General features: G+C 46.2%; 1 protein-coding gene across 10 annotated transcripts in view; it reads left to right on the top strand.

The window, feature by feature from the left end:
* XCR1 (chemokine (C motif) receptor 1) overlaps positions 1–11,681 on the top strand; it is a 49,993-nt gene that overhangs the window by 24,490 nt on the left and 13,822 nt on the right. For 7 of the 10 annotated variants that reach the window (XR_001364189.1, XM_014548401.1, XM_005877066.2 and 4 more), the window contains one exon: positions 3,113–3,188. The gene's annotated coding sequence lies outside the window, so the exon portion shown is untranslated. Of the gene's footprint in view, positions 1–11; positions 1,210–1,295; positions 1,551–3,112; positions 3,189–5,148; positions 5,221–11,681 lie in introns of those variants that run through there. The other 3 variants (XM_014548399.1, XM_005877060.2, XM_005877061.2) reach the window with 3 other exon arrangements.

The following is an 11,681-nucleotide window of genomic DNA, read 5'->3' as shown; positions in this document are numbered from 1 at the left end:
GCTCAGTCCAGCCAGAATGTAAAAGCAGGGGAAGGAGCATATCAGAGAGGCCATGAACTCATGTGGCTTCCTCCAGCATCATGGGTTTTCATGACATTGAGTCAAGGTCTCAGTTCCTTGATTTAATGATCATGTATAATGCGGGCATCTGTGAGGGCATCTGGGGAGAGCACAGGCCAATCAGAGATGCAGGTCACGGCCAAACTCCTGAGGGATTTGGGAGCGAGAACCGATGCAGACTCACTGCTGGGAAGAGAGGGAATGTGTCCCGGCGGATGGGGCACGGACAAGGGTGTGTTGAGCAGGGAAAACCTATTTGGACAATAATCCAGGCTGCAGAACAACTGTCGCCATCAAGGCAAAGAAGCCAGAGGCATTCAAGAGGCAAAATAGTGGAGGTGTTAGGAATAGACTCTGGAGCCAGCTTCGCTGCTTGCTGGCTGTGTGACTTCGGATAACTTACCTCCCGGGCCTCAGCATCCTCATCTATACAATGGAGGCAATAATAGTTCCTGCCCCTTGTGTCTGCAGTGTGATGAGTTGTGTTTGTGACAATAGATTCTTTCTTTCCTAATAGCGTATGTCAAATGCTTAGAATGGAGATAAGAAAGTGCCATGGCTATTATTACAATTACAGGGATTTCTTTAGTAGAAGGACCACATTTTCTGCGAGTGCTCACGCAGGAGCCAGCCTCGTCCCCAGTGAGTTGACATTCAAGTGCAATCATATGACAAGTCTGTTCTCTACTTGGAAATGGCAATATTGTTTCAATAGAGGGCAGTGGCCCACAGCGTATCTCTCTAGCGCCTTCAAATGGAAACTGCCAACAAGGCCAGCTTCCTGACCTGGTGGGGACTCAGGACCACGGAGGTTCAGCCCTTGTGTTAGGTTCCCTCTTCCCAGGGAAAATGTGGGTGTATCCGGATTCACAGTTCTCTCTTTTAACTTTGAGGAATTCAATGATCTTCTCATTTAAAAAATAATAATACTAATGGCTGCGGTTCGTGGAGTCACCTCTAAGTGGCAGTCAGTGACCAACATCCCATCTCCGCCATTCAAGTCTGCAAGGCCTTTGCCTCCCATTTCAAAGCTGAGGACCCTAAGGCTCAAGTGTCATCAGAATTTGCCTAAATGACAGGATTCCCTGGAGCATAAAAATCTGAGCCGTGGGCAGTGGTGCTCAATCTTGCTGTACCTGGAATCATTGGGTGAGAAGGAGGTGTGGGGGGAGGGGGGAGTTGGGGAAGAGGGGAAAATCCTGGCAGTGCAGGCCTGCCCTCCAGGTCAATCAAACTGAAACCTCCAACCTCCGGCTGTGAGACCAAGACATCAGTGTTTTCTAACTTCCCGAGTGAGTTAGTGTGGAGCCCAGATTGAAAGCCACCCATTCGGAAGAGGTTGGTCTGGTTCCCAAACCTGACCAATCAATCCCCAGTATCATGCCTGGAACATTTTTGCAAGTTGCCTAGATGCACGGAATTGAATGGAATGTTCTCCTCACCATGGCCTGCTGCAATCATTGGTGGTCTGTGCCAAGAGGAATACGTATGTATGTTCTTGAAAAGTCCAGTGTGCGTGCATTTAGTTTATGTAAGTGACACTGTGCCATCAAATATCATTTGGGATGCTTTTTTTTTTATTCAGCATGATGTTGTTTTTAAATATATTTTTATTGATTTCAGAGAGGAAGGGAGAGATGGAGAGAGAGAGAAGAGAGAGAGAGAGAGAGAGGGAGAGAGAAACATCAATGATGAAAGAGAAACATTTTTCGGCCGCCTACTGGGGATCGAGCCTGCAACCAGGCATGTGCCCTTGACCGGAATCAAACCCGGTACCTTTCAGTCTGCAGGCCGATGCTCTAGCCACTGAGCCAAACCAGACAGGGCAGCATGATGTTTTTTTTGGCTAGACCCATGCAGCTGTAGTAAATGTACTTCTGACTTCTGCTTCATCTTCCTGCATGTCCACGTATCAACATTTTATGTGTCCGTTTCCTACTGACAGACACTCCAGATTTTGCCACCAACTACGCTGCCCTGAGCATCTTCCCACTGTCTCCTGGTGACCTTAGCCAAGTTCCTCTGGGTGTGCAGCCTAAGAGTGGAGCTCCCCAATCAGAGGGAACGTGCAGCCTTAAGTTGTCCCAGCTTGTCTTCAGGACACTACACCAATTCACACTCCCACAGGCTCGCCTCCCAGGGCCTCTCTTTCCCCATCCTTGTCAGCCCTTGACATTCTCTGTGGTAGGTCCCCAGAAAGCAGCCAGGCCAAGAGATGTTATGAGACTTTTAAGAAATGTTATTGCGCTCTCTCACAGTAGGCTGAGACCAGTGTGTGGGTGTCAGCCCGAGGGGATGGTTGGGTTCTCTTATCTAGGGTAGAAGCATGCAACACAGGGTCAGGTTGTGGCAGCGCCAGACAGTCAAGCGGAGGGAATGGAGGGGAGGGCACGAGTGGGTCAAGGGAATTAAGGGAGGAGAGGTCACAGGTCAGTCAGGTGAAGGGGGATTCATCTTATCTTGCTTCTGCAGGCGCCAGCTGTCTGCCCTGAGCTATGGGAAAAGGCTTCTAACAAAATATATTTCAGAAAACATGTCCAAGTAAGAGAGATTAGGAGCAGTTCATCCTAACAATCTGACTTTCTAGTTTTTGCCCAACACATGGGTTAAAAAATGACATCTGACAGCTTTAATTTGCATACACCCGAGCCTTCCAGACTTGAATTCACAGCTATTCCATGACTTGCCTCTCGCTACCTCTGTAGTCACACCTGCCCCCACCATCTCTAACCCCTGGCAACCATGCCTGCTTTCCATGTCTATGGCTTTGTCATTTCAAGAGTGTTATGTAAATGACATTGCACAGTACGTGACCTTTTGAGAGTCTTTTTTTTTTACTAATCATAAAACCCCTGAGTAGTAGTGCATGATATGGAATTTAGCCATTCATCTATTAAGAGACATTTTGGCTGTTTCCAGGTTGGGGCTATTAAGAATAAACTTTCTATAAACATGTATAGTTTTTTGTGAAAACATGAATTTTTATTTCTTGGTCATAAATGCCTAACAGTGCAATTGTGGGATCATACAGCGTGTGTTCTGTTTTTTTTAGAGGACGGCCCATAACTAGGCAAGGATGGATGTCTCTTGTATGTTGACTCTGATGAATCTTCCAACCCATGAAAATGGTATGTCTCTCCATTTATGTAGATGTCCTTTGCTTTATCTGCATTTTGTAGTTTCAGCATACAGTGGGGCCTTGACTTACGAGTTTAATTATTCCGAGGCTGAGCTCGTTAAGGAACTCGTTAAGGAGCTCGTTAACTCAAATTACTCTACCAACTCAATGCAAAAAATCGGCCGAGAGACCTCTGGTATCTCAAAAAACTCGTTAGTCGGGACACTCGTAAGTCAAGGCCCCACTGTACCTGTTTTGTACACATTTTGGTGATTTATGCGTAAGTGTTTCTTTCTTAAGAGAAATGTTATACATTAATTGTACATTAATTTTGCTTTTCACACTTCTATTGCTACTGCATAGAAATACAATTGATTTTTTTTACATGTTGCTCTTGTATCTGCAGCTTTGCTTATTATTCTAGGAATCGTTTCAGTTTTTTGTTTTTGTTGTTTTTTTAATATTCTTTGGTATTTTCTATGTAGACCATCTTGTCATCTCTGAACAGGGACAGTTTTATTTCTTCCTTTCAAATAAGTATCCCTCCCTCCCCCGCCCCCTTATTAAGCTGTCTAGGACTTCCAGCACTAGATTGAATAAGAGTATTGATAGCTGACATCCTAGCCTTGTTCTCAGTCTTATGGGGAAACACTCAATCTTTCACCTTTAATATGAGGTTAGCTATAGGTTTTTAAATAGATATTCTTTATCAAGTTGAGGAAGTTTTCCCATCCCTGTTTTTTCTGAGAGTTTTATCATAAATGACTGTTGAATTTTGTCAAGGGTTTTTTTCTATAACAACTGAAATGATCTTGTGATTTTTCTTCTTTAGCCTTTTAATATAGTGGATTACACCGATTGACTTGAAGTCAATCTCTGAATAAACCCCATACGCTACTTGCTAATACTTTGTTAAGGATTTTATTCATGTACATGTGTGAGGGATATTAGTCTGTAGTTATATTTATTTTTGTACTTTCTTTGTCTAGTTTTGGTATCAGGTTGATACCAGTCTCACAACATGAATTGGGAAGTGTTCTCTCTTCTTTAAACATTTGGAAGAATTCTCTAGTCAAATTATCTGAATCTGGAGACTTCTTTCTTGAGAGTTTTAAATTATGACATCAGTTTCCTTAATAGTTGACAGGCTAATCAAGTTATTTCAAATTGGTGAGTTGTGGTAGTCTGTGTTTGTTGAAGAATTAGTACACTTCCCTAAGCTGTAGAGCTCTTCGTAGGATTTGATTATTATTTATTGGTGGCTGCAGAGTCTATAGTGCTATCTTCTACTTCATTCCTGGTATCAGTCACTCGTGTCTTTCTCTTTTTTGTCATTCTAGTTGACAGGCTAATCAAGTTATTTCAAATTGGTGAGTTGTGGTAGTCTGTGTTTGTTGAAGAATTAGTACACTTCCCTAAGCTGTAGAGCTCTTTGTAGGATTTGATTATTATTTATTGGTGGCTGCAGAGTCTATAGTGCTATCTTCTATTTCATTCCTGGTATCAGTCACTTGTGTCTTTCTCTTTTTTGTCATTCTTCTAGTCTAGAGGGTTATCATTTTTTATTGATCTTTTCAACCAGCATAAATTTTTTTTATCCCATTTCACTGTTGTTTTTTGTTTTCAATTTTATTATTTCTGCTCTTATCTTTATTTTTCCTTCTTTCTACTTAACTTGGGTTTATTTTGCTTTATTTTCTATGTTTTTAAAGTAGGAGTTTAGATACTTATGTGAGACATAATGTAGGCATGTAGTGCTATAAATTTCCCTCTCGGCACTGCTTTAACTGTTTCCCACAAAGTGTGATGTGTTGTATTTTTATTCCATTCAATGTATATTTTTACTCCCCTAGAGACTTCTTTGATCCTTGGATTATTTAAAAGTATGCTATCTAGTTTCTAATAACTCACTTGGTGAAGATTTTCAGGCACAGAAACTTGGTTTACTATTTTATTTTATGTTTTTCCAGCTGATAATTTTATAGTGACAATGGGCTACAAAGAGAACTACATCTTTTGTTATTGAAGGAGCCTGGAACTTGGTGAGCTAACTTTGTTGACATGGAAACATATATAAAACTACACATACATTCATGCACACATACACACACATACATACATACATACATACATGGCATTCTTATACCCACATTTAACCAGCAGAGCTCAAACTCTCATTTTCAAAAAACAAAAAACCAAGAAACAGGAAAAGGAAGAATAAAAATGTCAGGTCAGCAAAGCATCTCTAAAAAACGTAAGCCAAACCAGAAACCTCTGGCGGAAATATCAGATTTGGGGGTGACCATACACAAGCTGTATTTCTTGTAGGTTAGCAACACTCACCTCTAAGCCAATGTCCTCCCCTCCTCCCTCATCATTGCCCCCATCATAGCAAGATCAATCCACACATTCTGCTTTGAAAATTTGAAAAAAATGAAGGGCACTCCATTTAACACAACAGTGGAATGGAAATTTCAGGAACCAAAGATGTATCACATAGAAAGAAAAGTCTATCAGCAATTCAATGTCTGACAGATAATAATTCCCTTCCCCAATGGCATGTGCTGAGGAGCATGGACGTAGTCTATGTGTAACATATGGAAATATATAAGTATCTTTATAAGGTCTTTCCCTATCCATCTGGTAACTATTTCTGCCTTCCTGGTTTTATGGTTTCATTTCTTACACTTAACCATACCAAGTGTGGCTTTGTCGTACATTTACGTATCTGGCAGTGTCTAAGGTCACTCAGAAGCCAAGCCAGAGAGGGGGATCTTTGGGCTCTCGCTCCAATTGTAGAGTGAGGGAGGATACCCCACCTTCCCCGCTTAAGCTAAGGGCACCCAATCAGTTTAGGCCAGGGCTTTGCAACCTCGGCGCCATTGCCATGTCGGCAATTTTCTTTCATGCGAGTTTGTCCTGTTTGGCTCCATCCTTGGCCTCTCCCAGCTAGATATCATGCGCTTCTCCCCAGTTGTAATCACCAAAAATTCCCCCAGACGAGAGACACTCATTGAGACAGATGCCTCCTCACTTCCTGTTCTGGATGTTGTAGAAGCCATGTTGGCCGGAGCCATAGCAGCCTTCTTGCCATCCTGAGGAGTGAAACCACAGAGAGGCTGCGGCTGGGGTAAGAGACAGAAAGGGCCCTGGCTCCTGGTGACATTGCCGCGTTGCTGCACCAGCCCTGGCATTTTCTTCCTAAGGGGAATCAGCAGCCTCCCACTGCCTAAGCTGTTGTCGCCATGTGCTCCGTCCCTTACAGCCAAGAGTATCCCAGTGAGTCCACTGATCACCCTAGTCCTCTACTGAGACCTTCACTAGGTCTCATTCAGCATGAATTTCAAACTCCTTAGTTTAACCCAAAGGCCTTGCCTCCCTCTCCTCGTGTCTCACCAGTCCTCTCCTTTTGAGCCATAATTGGAGTCCTTCGAACCAGCCCTGATTCTCACATTGGCTGATCTTCTCCACCCCATGTCCTTCCTTCTTTTGTCTTCCTGTTCCTTTCTACTCACCTTCCAAGAGTTAGCCCATGTCAGTTTTCCCTGGAAGTGAAAACTTCCAGTGCTCCCAAAGTGTGGAGAATTCTGGTACCACTAATGACTAAACAGACACCCGAGAAGCTTGGGGCCCCTGGAAGACTTCCCTGAATCTCCATGAGATGCTTTGGAAGCATGAACCCACAGTTACTTAACACTCCTCTCACTGGGAGTGGTCACGTGTTTCCGTGGGCGGGGAGTCGGGCCTCTGTGGCTTCTTGTACCAAACAGAGAGCTGGCTGGCTGGTCCAGGGCGAGTGCTGTTGTTCGGCACACCAGGTGGCCTTCGTGGTAAGGATGTACCGTGTGTGAGATGAGCTGGCCAGAACCGAAGGCAACGGGGACCCAATTCAACCCAAAGAGGCTGCGCATCTTTCCAGCCTCAAACCCTGGCAGTCCTGCCTCTCACGCCACAGACCTCGTCCGCTCTGACTCAGCGGGCGGCCCAGAATGTGCACTACGGCGTGTGTTCCCCGGCACCTGGCGTTCAGCCCCTGGATGACTCCTATTCGTCCTGCAGAACTTTCTTTAACATCACCTCCTCTAGGAGGCCTTCCTTGCTCTCCAAGGCTGGTGTGCTCAGAGCCAGCCGCTCACATCGCACTTACCACCCTGCATCCCGATCGCCCATTTCCACACCTGTGAGCCTTGAGCATCTTAGAGGCAAGGAACCCGATTTAGTCCTTCTGGAGCCCTCTGCACCTAAAATAATGCCAGGCCTGACATGGCACAGTCAGTGTGGTGGGTGCAGTAATCCTCTGCAATTCATTTAAGGAAGCTGAGGCACCAAAACTACACGGGCACTGAATCCTGAAGTCCGAGTTGAAACCCTAGCAGCCTAGTTCCAGCGCCCCTGGTGTTAAGTTCACTGCTTGGCTTCCTCCTCCTGAGCCGCCTAGACACTTGTTACAAAGGCAGAGGCCGGCCTGGGTCAGGTAGGGCCTGGGAAACCGCGTTCATCATGAGCCCCAGACAGCACTGTGTCCACACCAGCTTCCTGCTGAGAAAGGATGGCCGTGCCCAGGAGCTTAGGAGAGTCCAAGGCTCTTCTAGACCCCGCCTTCCTGTGCTTGTCTCGCTAAATCACAAACACATCCTCCCTCTTCCCCAAACTCTTGTTCTGTCAGGAAAGCTGTCACCTTCCCCCCAACCCACCCAAGCAATGGGGGAGTGAAAAGAGGACCCCCTCCCCCTACTCATGAGGAGCTGGCACATGCCCCGAGCCCCAGGGACATCCCCAAGGGACCCTTTCAGAGGCCCCGGGGCAGGCCCAGAGGTCCCAAGCTTCTCGGGTGTCTGTTTAGTCATTAGTGCTACCAGAAACATCCAGAATTCTCCACACTTTGGGAGCACACCCACCAGGGGCCAGTCCTCTAACTGCAAGCCGTGGCTGCCCTCTGACACCCCGATGGTTCCAGAGGCGCTTTGCTCTGCGTGCAACCTGGGAAGCGAGGTGGTGTGTCCAGGGGCAGCCCCAGCCAGCCGCCCGCCCGTGTTTCCCCAGCTCCCGTTGTGCATACCCTCCAACCAGCCCCCACGTGGTCCAGGGGCCAGAGCGTGCTTCTAAGGAAAGGGCCTCTACCCGAGTCAGTGAGTTTGCTGCCACTGAGGTGGAAGGGGTGCCATGTGAAGACTTGGCAGGTGGCCCAGAGCGACTCAGCTGTCACTTGGGGGATTTCCCGGCTGTGCTGCAAATGGAAGCTGAATAGAGGGGGCACTCGCCCTCAAGCCACATCAAAGGCAAGTTGCTGGAGAGTTCACAAAACTCCGGGTGGTGATGTTTATCTGAGAGTGTGGGATGGCAGCAGGCAGGATGGAAAATAGGCTGGGATTTCCCCCTAAGCAATCTTACACGTTCTGTTGTCTCATAAAGCACCCAAATAGCAGCTTAAAATGAGCACCATTTCATTATTTCTCATAATTTTGTGACTTAAGAACTTGAGCCGGACTCAGCTGTGAGTGTGTGTGTGTGTGTGTGTGTGTGTGTGTGTGTGTTTTATCAATGGAGGTCCCTGGTGCTACTGAGCTGGTAGATGGCTTTTGGCAGAGGAGACTGGTGAGCTGGCCCAGACGCTCCCATGTGGTCTTACCAGCACAGCAGCCACATGACAGTGGACTTCAAAAGTGGTGGTTCAGCCTCAGCCGGTTTGGCTCAGTAGGTAGAGCATCAGCCTACAGTGAAGGGCCATAGGTTCGATTCGGGTCAAGGGCACGCCCACCCCCAGCCAGGTAGGGGCAGTTCAGGAGGCAACCAATCAATGTATCTCTCTCTGTCTCCCCCCTCCCTCCCACCCTCTTAAAAATCAATGAAAAAAATATCCTCGAATGAGGATTAACAACAACAACAAAATACAAAAACAAAACAAACAAACAAACAAAAAAAAACAACCTGGTGGTTCAGGGCTCCCAGCCAGAATGTCCCAAGAGGTCCAGCTGAAGGCTGCGGACTTCTCATGACCTAGAAGTCCCAGAATGTCCCTGCACTGGGTTCTATTGGTCAAGCTAGTCGCTAAGACCAGCTCACATTCAAGAAGAGTGGGATTAACAGTTAAAACTTCACCCTCATATTTATTCTCCCACGCGAGAAGAGAGCTAGAAAATACTTGCTAGGCTCATTGTGGGGACTTTTTAACCCCACATTTGCTGAGCTCCTACTGTGTGCCAGGCACTGTCCCCGACACTGGAAAGAGCGAGAGCCAAGAACAAGACACAATGTGGTCCCTGCCCTCACAGAGACGGTGCTCTAGACAACCGTCTAACACAGCCGTGGGCAAACTACGGCCCCCGGGGCCGGGCCGTTTGAAATGAATAAAACTAAAAAAAAAAAAAAGACCGTACCCTTTTATGTAATGATGTTTACTTTGAATTTATATCAGTTCACACAAACACTCCATCCATGCTTTTGTTCCGGCCCTCCGGTCCAGTTTAAGAACCCATTGTGGCCCTCGAGTCAAAAAGTTTGCCCACCCCTGGCTAACAAATAGTCACAGTGTCTGGCATCAGTGCTCAGCACGTGTTGGCCGCTGGCATTATGATTGTTCAATACATCATTATTGAATGAAAATGTTGTCATAAGCAGAGCCATGCTTTGAAGAATGACAGGGTGCAAAAGAACACAATCAACACAAGAGCCTGAGCTGTTCAGGAGGCGGAAGTTTAAGCCCCGGAGGAGGAGGAATGAGCTAGGGGAGGGTGGCCAGGAGAGCCTTTAGGCAGAGGGGACAGTGTGGGTGGCGGAATGTGGTCGGTAAGGGAAGCATGCACTGAATGGGGCAGGATGGGGATGGATCACCCATAGCTCTGAACTGGTGTCTCACCTTCTCCACCCTGCCCCGTGCTCCTATGAATGGGCTGTATCAACAGGCTCTCTCACCTCCTTGCTGGACCCAGGGGAAGGTACCAGCAAGAGTTGGATGGAGTGGAGTAGGAAGGAGAAAGAGGTTGGAGCATGTATTCCTCTGGGTCCCTTTCTGCTGGGCTAGGGTTGGAAGTGACTTGTTCCTCAGCCAAAGGCCAGGTTCCAGGTCAAGCAGCCTTCTCTGAGCTGTAGGTCTCACCAGCCTCTACAGTGGCTTTCCCCTGCCCACTCTGCTAGGTCAGGGGCGCTTCACCAGTGCTCCTTGCCTTCCCCACACCCTGACCCATGGCCCCAGCTGCCTCCAGTGCACACTGAGGCTGCATCCCTCTCCCCCCACACTCCCTGCTGCTCTAGCCAGTGACTGCGTTTGGCAGGTAGTAGATCCCTTTCATTCCTGCCCGAACCAGAATTCCCCTACGCCAGTGGTCGGCAAACTCATTAGTCAACAGAGCCAAATATCAACAGTACAACGATGGAAATTTCTTTTGAGAGCCAAATTTTTTAAACGTAAACTATATAGGTAGGTACATTGTTATTAACTTAATTCGGGTACTCCTAAGGCTTAGGAAGAGTCACCCTCAAGGGGCCAAAGAGCCGCATGGGGCTCGCGAGCCGCAGTTTGCCGACCACGGCCCTGCGCTCTGCTTGTCTGGAGGTCTTGGTTCCAAAGACACAACAATGATTCCACTGAACTAGAAGTCGAGGCTGCCATCCAGACACTTTGGGTCCTCCTACCTCTGAATCAACAGGCAAAGGAGGGATTCACTGCACAGGCTGGCATGTAACTGACCTGCCACTACACAGTAGACGTTAGAAAGAATATGTCTGGAACATGGGTGACTCCTTGGGGTGTCTCTTAGTCCTACGTGCTGAAATGCTAATGGTCCAGGTTTTAGGAGTGCAGGGTTGGATCAGTCAAAGAACCATGACCACCTAAAGTACCTGCGGAGGGCAACGAGAGTATGGAATGGGTAGTGAAAGAAGGTAGCCGTCAATACCAGCTATGACTATGTGGCCAGATGCAGAAATGCGAACCAGAACTCTTATAAGTATCTCTTCCTTATTTTGTCATGAGTATGTCTATATACGTATGTATTAAAGCAAATAAATTTGTCTTCCTTCTCTTAGCGTGTCAGCATTTTGGAAAACCCTAACTTAACTCTGGTGCCGTGTCACATATAGAAATTTTTTGATATTTGCAACCATAGTAAAACAAAGACTTATATTTTTGATATTTATTTTATATATTTAAATGCCATTTAACAAAGAAAAATCAACCAAAAAAATGAGTTCGTGTGTCACCTCTGACACGTGTGTCATAGGTTCGCCATCACTGCTCTAACATAAGATATAGTAATAACAAGTAACTGTACATTATGTATTCAAGTTACCAGATATCCAGGAAAAGAATATCACCCAAGAACTTTGAAACCTGTCTAGGGAAAGGCTTAGTACATTCTCAGTTGTACCCAAGATAGTGGTATCACGTAGGAACAAGTATGACTTTGTTATTGTAACTGTGCGTATACTTGTTATTATAAATGTATCTATAAATATATATGTATATAGTAACTGTATATATTTATAATTTATATTACATATAAAT

Source organism: Myotis brandtii, unplaced genomic scaffold (assembly GCF_000412655.1).
Source record: "Myotis brandtii unplaced genomic scaffold, ASM41265v1 scaffold506, whole genome shotgun sequence".
Taxonomy (NCBI): domain Eukaryota; kingdom Metazoa; phylum Chordata; class Mammalia; order Chiroptera; family Vespertilionidae; genus Myotis; species Myotis brandtii.
The sequence above is the reverse complement of the archived record's forward strand: the minus strand, read 5'-3'. Positions and strand labels throughout refer to the sequence as shown.